Raw genomic sequence first — 10,846 nt, 5'->3', positions numbered from 1 at the left:
TCCATAAATCATAAAGTAACAAAGCACATGAACCTAACGTTCTTACTTTGTTGAACTTTTGCATTTTCAGGGTAACCTTGTAAATACAAGGAGACATACCATGTGATTACATTTAATTGGAATAAGTAAACATGTATATATATTAATAACCAACATGTCTTATCATCAACACATATTCGTTATTATTGATATACAGGTTTACTTATTCCTTCCACTTACGGTTTCAGATGATACTTTTTTTAAAAAATTTATTTAACCAAAATGTGTATTGTTATTATATATGTAGAAGACATCAACAGTTTATTGAAATTCACAACAATAAGAGGGCCATACATACATATACTATTGGAGTAGTGCCGTTGTCATGTAATATATTGATAGTGTATTAATGGTATATAATTGTGCATATATATATATATTGATATAATATTTATATATTGCAAATTAAGTTTTCTTTTTTAATTTCAACCAATTCAAATCTCGTTTAAACCATCTAGGAATGACAATGGGATGGTGCAGGGTGGGAACAAGGTGAGTTTAACAGCTTGGAAGTGTAAAAAATCGATTGAAAGTTGGAATGAGAAAAGCCAGTTGGAAATGTGTGAAAGGTGGACTTGTAAGGATGGATTCAAGGAAGGTGAAAGGGTCCACGATCAGTGAACCCAACCTTGAACCCGAACCTTATGAAAAATATTTTAAGGCGAGGGTCTAAGGAAGGGTTCAGGGACGGTGGAAAGATACACAGTCTTTGAACCCATCCTTGAACCCGAACCTTATGAAAAATATTCTAAGGCAAGAGTCTAAGGAAGGTTTCAAGGACGGTGGAAAGGTCATAAATAAAATATTTTCCGTACTTCTCTTCACTTCTCATTTATTTTTTTCTTGGTTGTGTTGGAGCACCTTCTCTCCAACTTTCAAGTGTTGGAGCACTTTCTCTCCAACTCACAATATTTTTTTTCTTGGTTGTGTTGGTGCACTTCTCTCCGACTTTCAAGTCTTGGAACATTTTCTCTCCAACTCACAATATTTTTTCTCTTGTTTATGTTAGAATACTTCTCTCCAACTTCCAAGGTTGATGCCATTTCCACCAGCGCATTTTCTTTTTGGTTGTTTTTTGTTTTGTTTTTGGTGTTTGAGCACTCTTTCTCCAACTCTCGTTGATGCCCTTCCCATCAACTCCTTTTCTTTTTTAGTTTTTTGTTCTCTCTCTAACTTTTAATTTAGAGAAGAGTTTCTTCCTCTTGTGGTTGGTTGCACTTCTTTAAATCTGCAATATTTTTGTAAGTCTTTTCCTCCTAGTATGTTCTTTTCATGCATATATTATTCGTCTAGCCTTTATCAACATGATCATTGGCTAGACGGGCGGCATATATGTGTCATAACCGCCCGTCGACAGTGAAAACTCTAAGATCTTCTACCAGGATCGTAGAAGCTTTGATACCAATTGTGAAGGAAAATATTTTATTTATAAACACAAAAGTTTGATATGTTTCTGTATATTTCTATATATTGCTATATATTTTTTGTATATTGAAAATAATTAGTAACATCTCTATTTATAAAGGTAAAAACCAAATTAAACTAAGACTAAGAATTATTCTAACTAAAAAATCCTCATTAAACATAAATAACAAATCCTAAACAACTTAGGATTCCTACTCCAACTTTAAATTATTATTTCCAACAAATGTTTTTTTTAAATAGCTTTTTCTGAAAAGTTCTTTTTAAAAAAATAATAATTTGTGTTTGACAAATTCATTTGAGAAGTGCTTTTGATAAGCAATTTGTGTTTGACTATCTTTTAAAAAAGATTATTTTTGAGAGTCAAATTACGAAAAAGGGCAAGTATCAATGTGCTCTTAAGATTATTTTATAGAGAAAAACTATTTTAAATATCTAATACATAACTTTAATTAAATTTTTATTTTAATTAAATTAAAATATACATATTCAAATTATTAATCAATATTATACATAGATAAATAAATGTATAAAATATTAATATAATGTTAACATGATGAGTTAAATATAATTAAAAATATCAAGCAAAATAAATTTAAAAACTATTCCACAAATAAAATCACTACATACGAAAAACTTACCACAAAAATAAATAAAGTTCTTCATACATCATAATTCTTTTCAGTAATTTCATCCCTAATTTTATCACACAATATTTTCATAGTAGTAGATGATCTGTCTTGTATTTCTGAAGGTACCTCTGAAGACCGCCCCCCCCCCCCCATCTTCTTCTTTGATTTCTGTAATAATGTCTTCATTTGCAAAATAGTTGAAGTCTTTATTAGTGGTAGAGCGTCGTTATATGAAATTATGTATAGTCATAGTACTTGTAACAAGATGAAGTGTTCAATTTATAAAATAATATATAAAATATAAATAATAATATATAAACTTAAATAAAATAAAAAGTTTATCATATAAAATAAAAAATAAAATTATTTAATGAAACTTAACAAAGCTTATGAAATATGTTAATTAATTAATAAGAGATATATTGATAAATATGTAAATATATAAGTGATATTTTAGTCTTCAAAAAATAATTTTCTGTTTCTGCTTTTTCCAAGAAGCAGATATTTTAGCTTCTTCCCAACTGCAGAAAAACCACTTCTGCTTCTATTTAAAAGCACTTTTGAGGGTTTGCCAAACACTTGATTTTTCAAAAAAAATAATATTTTTTTCTTAAGAAAAAAGCACTTTTAGGCTTCCAACAGCAATGCAAAACATACTCTAAATTGAAAAAAGATAAAAAAATATATTTAAAGGGTTAATAAGGGTTTCGATTGGAAGAGGATAAATCAAGATAATTAATTTATTACCAAAAGAACCATTGTAGAATAGGGATAATGAAGAGACATGATCAGTTTTAAAACTTGCATCTTTTTGGTGAAAACGTGAAGGTGGGAGTTGTATTTTGCGTGGGTAACTTCTCAATTTAAATAATGTACATATTAATTTAAATTAATTTTTAATATACTGTTTTTTGTTTTACCTCTCTTATAATATATAGATTTTAGTTAATTTTTAATATACTATTTTTTGTTTTGCCTCTCTTATTATATAGATATACAATATAGATATATAAAAAATGTATTTTAATAATTAAATTGAATAGAAGCTATGATTAAAAGACTGTCACAATTTGAATTTTAAGAAACTGTAAAAAAGAATTATTGTAAAAAGTTGAAAAATATAAATTAACTATCAGAATTTATTTTATTTACTTAAAATAAAAATTAAAGGAAAAATAGTAACTAATTACTACCTAACTTAACTAATTTGTCTTAAAATTAACACATGTGTTGATTCTATGTTGCCACTTGGCTTGATCCTAGGCTAGACTTTCTTCCTTTTATTTATATACTACTCCTTCCATTTCAATTTGATTGAATTATTGAGACGTTTTTAAAATTAATTAATTGTTCAATCTTCAAGATTACTTAGAATATTCTTTCAATTTTACCCTTCATTAACTAGTATTGGAAATAGTTATTATGATTAATATTTAGTTATTTTAATCATAAATTTGACAATAATTAATAAGGATAAAAATGAAAAGTTATGCCTAATTTATGTCTTAATCTCCTTTTCTTAAAAGGTATGAAACACCTCAATAATTTAATTAATTTGAAATGAAGGAGTAGTATATATGTGCCCGCGTGATGCATGGATAACGACAAAAGAAAAAAAAATTACATTATACAATATGCACGAACTACTTTATAAAACTAAAGAGTACTTCTGAAGCAATATTGTTTCAACAAAATGTAAATGTAACATAAATATTTAAACAATAATTATGAAATATTCTAAAAGTCTAGATTTATTTAGACTAATATACAAATCAGTATAAAATGTTAGCATATTTTACTCATAATTCAATGCCTTCATTGCATTGGATGAATCACAAGTATACTTTAATAAACACCCATTATCGTAACAATGACCTACAATCAGGGCTGGATTTAGCAAGGGTTATGGGGTGTCACAGAGCACTGCTTTGTCAGAAACTTTTACTAAATAGGTACATACTGAAAAAGGAAAACATATACAAAGGATATATAAGGTATATGTCACACTCCTTCAACCAAAATCATGCGCAATTCAGTTGGTTCGTAGTTGGACCTACGGCAGTAAGTCCAACCGTTGGTGGAGGTCCAACAGTTATTTTTAAGGGCTTTTTGGTCCTTTCTCTAATATTTTTAACTCTATACTAAGTCGTTTTGCCTTATACCCTAGGCCCTATTTAAACATTTTAATTCCCAAATTACCCAATCGAACTCATTCTCCTAATTTTTCAAAGTTCTTCCCCAAATATTTCTCTCTATAAGGAAGAAGAAGAGGAGGAGATAAGGTTCCATTCAAGTCTCAATTCCCACCATAGCTTTTCGACTTTGAACTTCAAGGTATGATAGTATTCACCTATGAAGCTCTTTCTTCCATAGGGTTCCTAAAATCTCCAATTTTGTAAAGTTAGATTCTCCAATCAAATTAGGATTTTTATTCAATTGTCATTGGTTCCTTTCAATGTTGATCCAATTGATCGTTTTATGTCTTTTTATGCATGAATTGAAGTAATTACATGTATTTAAGTTGAATCCCCATGAACCCATGCATGACCCCATAAATTCTAGACTATGATGATATGATGTGGATTTTGAACTATGATAGATGAATTTATGAAGATATGCATGTTTCTTTATCAAATTGATGAAAATGATTTAAGTTTACTTTGAGAGTAAAGCATCAATGTTGTTGTGAAAGAATTTCCCACATACGAATCAAACATGATTGTGAAAGGATTTTCTCACATAAATGATTCATAAGTTTGAAATGTTTTCTCACCTAAGATGAATCAAGTTTAAGGAGCTATTCTAATGATTTCTAGCTTGGATTGACTACTTAATGTGTCTCCCATGGATGATAAGACAAGTGGCGACATCCCTAAATGATAAGACAAGTTAAGATTAATGACTTTTCGTGGGAATTATACTTAGCACCGAGTGGACAAGTGGCGATTACCCATGTTCCATAACTATGTGCCAACATAAGTTTGTCTTAGATGGACATTAACTAGCCAGTGAATCCACTTAAGCTAGAAGTTTATGGTTCTTCCCTTGGCAAGTAAGGAAATATCTCAGACACTAAATTCCATGTTATATAGCTCACATGGTGTATATGTCGGTTAACAACTACTTCCCACAATAATGAACTAAGGTTACTTCTAGAAGTATCTCAAAATATGTTTTAAAGATGTTTAGCTTTTCATTGACCATGATTATTACCAAAAATGTTATTTTATGATTTAGCTTGGACATTGCATGCCATATAAAGTCCTTTTTAGTATGATTTTATAATATTGCTATTAGACTTGGTACATTCTATATACTAACACATACTCTTGCCTACATTTTTTCACTAATGTAGGGTCCGACGCTCCTATTCCGCATACTCGTGGCTAGTTGATACCTTGTAACCATTGAAGATTGGTGATTCCTCATGTTCCAAGGACCGAGACTCTTTATTATTTTATGTCCTTTCTTTTCGAATATTGTATATGATGTATGGGTTACGTTCCAATAACTCTTTGATGTATTAATGACTTTGAGACTATGTTAGATTTTCGCTACTTTTTGTCAAACTCTTATGATAAATTGTCTTTTGAACTCGTTAACTTCTATTATCTTGTATGATGTATGCTAAGTGGCTTGTGTAAGGCATTTGAGGGTCTTATACGTCATGTTACGACTAGGGTGTACTTTGAAGAATTCCATAGGTAGTAGTTGTGATAATATAAAAGAAGCTGAAAGAATTGATCCAAATGGTGTAGGAAGTATTGTTAAATGATTCTTATACACAATTAGTAATGGGATCTGGCTTTCCCTTGTCTTAAAGAGAGAAGTAGATTCTCAGGTAATTAAAAATAAGCTAAGTAGATAAAAAAAAAATAGTAGCTGGCTCTTTTCAGGTAATAAGTAAATTTAGCATGTTGGTAAGTTCTTTTTTTTTTTTGGTGAATAATGCAAAAAGTTAATTATTCTTGTTAATGTTTGTTAACCTTAATCTCGATTGAATATTACCTACGTTAAGTTGTAAGATTTTCTTATCTCTCAAAGCTTAAATTGTCAAAAGTTTTTGTGAAGATATATCAATGATAAGTCAAAAGGTACACAGAGAGAAGCACCTGACCTTCATTACAAGAAAAGAATGAACAATGTTCAATTCCAACAAATTAGAAAAGTTAGTTTCAGAAGTGTGCATACAATTAGCCTGCCTGTATTTCTATTTACGTAAAAAAATTGAATTTTCTTGAGCATATATATGTGTTGCTTAGCTCTTTCTTGCATTTTATTTGGTTCTTTGTTCCTATTTCAGAATGTTACTTTAATAAAGGTTTTTTTCCTTACAAGCAAACATGAGTGTTGCTACCTTCTTGATCACTGTAAAGAACTCAAATTCAATGCAACAATAGTCAACTTCTCAAATGTATTAATAAGAATAAAATTTTATTGCTTCCTTTTCTTTGATAATTCTGATAGAACATACCTAACTATTTTTATTCTTTATCTTCTTTTCTTCTACTTGCTTCAATCAAACATGGCAGCTGGATCCTAACCAAGTAAATAATTCTACGAACGAATGGATCCTTATTGTTTCTCTTGCTACCTTTCTGGGTGGGGATTTTATTTGTACATTTATTTTAGGTTGAATTTCAAAGAGGCTTGGACGAATGGCGTCAAACACAACCTACTTCTGAGGCTGGTTCCACAACCCAACTATCATCTAGTGATATTACTTCAATATGGACAAATGTGGCAGGAGGTGTGAAGAAAGATAGAGTTTACGGGCTTGGAGTACAACCTTCCTCGTTTTATCCATCACCATTATTCTCAAGTGCTTCTACTTCTAAATCTTCGATAGAAATGGAAGAAATGCAAAGATAGATTTCAGAGTTGACATAACGAATTCAGACAACTGAAACTAACTTTGCTAAAGTGCAGAAGTTCATGGAGAAACATATAGTTGAATTTGATGATGGGAAGAAGAGACCGATTCTGATGAAAAGTAGATTGTGTTGTGGTTGTTAAGAAATTTTCTATGAGATTTAGAATTGCTTTAAACTATACTTTTGTTTTGAATAACAACTGAATACTTATTAGACTTGATTTTCATGATGCTTCAATTTTTAGATTCAATTATATTGATTGGAATTTGAAAGATTAAGAATGTGTTTGATGTTTGGTTTGATTGTTGAATTTTTATGGTTGAATGATAGTATTATTTAGCAAGTAGTGTAGTTTTTTCGACTACAATAACCAGCAATATCATATAATTTATTTTTAGAAAATTAAAAATGCCAACTGTAGTTATCGGAAGAGCACCTATATATTTAATAGATGAATTATTTATACTGACTATAGTAGTAAGCAGAGTACTTAAATGATTAATAAATAAGTAAACTCTACCACAATAATCAGAGTATATATTAATTAATTATTTAGATGTTTAACTACTATGATAACAATAGTTGGCATTTTTTAAATTAATAAATTATTATTTTAATAATGTTCCGACTACAGTAGTCGGCCATTTAGGTACTTTGATGGTTGGGTCTTGTTTTTCATATTGTGACTACGGTAGTCGAAAGGGTCAGACTACTATAGTCGGAAAAAATGGTCCAACTATCGTAGTTTAGAAATTAGAGTATTATAATCTCAAGCAACTGAAAACTCCTTTTGGAAGATTTAGTGAATTTTTTGGTCTACTTACAATTTATGTGGAAGTCCCAACGTCAAAAATATCAAGAGCTTTAAGAACTCCATCATCAACTAACCTTTTGATATTTCATTAGAGACATGTGCTAATCTTTTGTGCCTAAGGCTTGATGAGTTCTCATAAATAATACATCGTTCAGTGTCAATTTCCTTATCATGCAAAGTCAAGACATTGTAGATCATTATTTAGTTCGCCGCCGGTCTTGTCCCGGCATCTATCTCTAATTCAGTAGAGACTTCATGGATAAGTTAGTTGAGCCAGCTAACTCTTTAACATTCAGATGTTTTCAAATGATTAAACTGTTGTTAACCAGACTTGTTTATTTTTAAACTTTTTGTATAAAGTGTGATGGAAGTGATTTAAATGCTTAAATTATTTCGACGTTCACCTACTTTTTAAGCTTTCACATATGTGTTTAGTCTTCCGTTCAATAGTAAGCTAGACCAAAGGTTTTTCCAAGACCAACAATGGTTCTGGGTGCCAGCCATGTCCAAGCCCAAGCTGTAGGCTCGGGTTTAGATATGAACACCCTATAGTGAGAAAGACTTTCTCCTTCCATTCAGTAAAGTTGTCACCCGACAAAATTGGAATTCGAGCATTTTTGTGAAATAGAGAAGTAGGAAAAGTTGTATTAACTACAAAACCAGGATAAACATACATAAGCTATAAAATACATAACCATCAAAAGTGAAACGCAAAAATACCGATTTTAAGTAAATTTTAAACCTTCTTGTGGGTAGAGGTTTCAATTTATGCATAAAATTCACTTAACTCTATTGTCCTAGTAAGCCAAATAAAACTAGAGAATAATCCATACTTGTGGGAATATGATAATTTTTAAACTGGAAGGCTTAGTGTCTCATTAGAATTAATTCAACCAAACTTGTCACCTCTATGTGGGTAAGGCTACAATTTTAATAAGAAAATTGAACTTTATCAAATGTCATTAATATATCTTAATCACTTAACTTTATGTGATTAAGTAATTTAATTTTCTTTATGTCATTATACTCGGGAATATTGTGGTTAACTCAAATTTACAATAAAAGAACTCAAATTGACACCCCACAATAGTTAACATTAATAATAATAATAATGCACAAGTACCCCCTAAACTATAACCAAAATTATAGCGACACATCTTAACTTAACTTGGGTCTTATTACCCCCTTCAACTATTTTATAATTGCTATAAAATAAAGCATGTGTAGCAACATAAAATGACAAGAAGAGAAGGAGAGAAAGAAAGAGACACAAAGTAGTAGTAAGTAACTTTGTCACTAATAATAACAATAAATAAAATGATACCTCAAAATTCAAGAATTAAATAAACACTTGATAAATGGACCTAATAAAGTCTACATGTCAAATTGTCTTAATGACATGTAGCATATTTTATGGATTTCAAAAATTAGCATACTCTTTATGTAGATATATACAAATCAGAATTAATGTAACTAGTATTATGAAAGAAGCTTACCATAAAGAAAATATATACAATTACTTATCATTGACAAGTTTGTTAATTGTCAACCTAAACGACATGCCAACGCCACTTCAAAGAATCTTTCATGGCAGAAAAAGCCTTTTGATGATACCAAAAGAAAGTAAAATACTTCTTCAAATATTAGTTTGCTTACCTTTTCAAAGCAACTATAAAACAAGTTATGTTAGTACATATAACATATTATAATAATTCAAGAAGTAAATGATTAATAAGTGAAAGAAAAACAAGTGCAAAATAATCAATAATGTTAGTTAATGTAGGTCAACATAAGAAATTTTAATACCTTTTTATTTTTATTTTGATATGCATTCCTTAAATCAACTATATCTCCTTTAAAAATAATTATGTATTACTAGGTGATAACCACAACAAAGTATCAACCAAATTAAAAATTCATCGTTATGCACTTTTAGTCTTCTAACGATTTTGAGTTCAATTATTCTAACAAGATTATCAATTAAGTATGACTTAATTATCCTTTCAATATTTAGCTCAAAATTCATGATAATATTAACGATAATTATATTAGACACATCAAATTTAGACTATCAAGTATAAGAAGGCTTATATAGCAAAATAGAATATACTCTATACTATTTATGTTTCGGCTAATGCACTATCAAAGATGCTCGTAGATGAAGAGACTCGTGCTGATAACGTGTTATAAAATAAAGTATGAGAAAAACATAAAAAGTAAAGACAAAGTTACTTACTACTACTTTGTGTCTCTCCGTCTCTCTTCTCTTCTTGTCATTTTATGTTACTACACATGCTTTATTTTATAACAATAATGAAATAAGTAAAGTATTCGGTCATTTAATTTTTCTCAAAGTAATGTACATATGGCTTTTTTTTATGGAAAGAAATAATTATGAAAAGTCCCTAGGGATAAAGTTATTTGCCTTAGAGTTTCTAGTCTACTTATAAATACGTTTGTGACTCTATCAATCTAGATACTCTTCGATAGGCATAAGTTAGAAGATTCTAGAGTTTTCTCTCTACCTATTTCTTCTTAAAGTTTTTGGAACACGACTTTCAACAACACATAAATAATAATGGCTAAAGGTACGTTTCAATTTATTTTTTCCATTGCATTGTCCTTGATGTGTGTTGAAATTCAACACTTGTTGACTAATTTTAATGATTTACAAACACACTCAACTGCACAGCTGAATCAGTCTGTGATACCTCATTTGAATTTCAACACAGATCAACAAGAAATGCAAGCAAAAATAAATAGGAAAGTACCCTCAGTCATTATATATTGTTCAAGTATTGTTGATAATAACGTTCGTCTTACCGAAAACTTTTATAAGAATGAGATAGAAAGAAAACCTTAGAATATTAGCCTATGCCTATGAAATTGACTGATGGAATCACAAGCATATTTATAGATAGACTAAGGGCACTAAGCTAAATAACTTTAACCCTAGAGGCTTCATAGTTATTTCTTGCCATTAAAGAAATACCATACATGCATAAGTTGGAGAAAAAATAATTGACCGATTTATTACATTACTTGGGAGACTAGGAACATATTTT

This window comes from Solanum verrucosum, unplaced genomic scaffold (genome assembly GCF_900185275.1).
Source record: "Solanum verrucosum unplaced genomic scaffold, falcon-dt-bn FXZP01000198.1, whole genome shotgun sequence".
NCBI lineage: Eukaryota > Viridiplantae > Streptophyta > Magnoliopsida > Solanales > Solanaceae > Solanum > Solanum verrucosum.
This window is presented reverse-complemented; position numbering follows the sequence as displayed.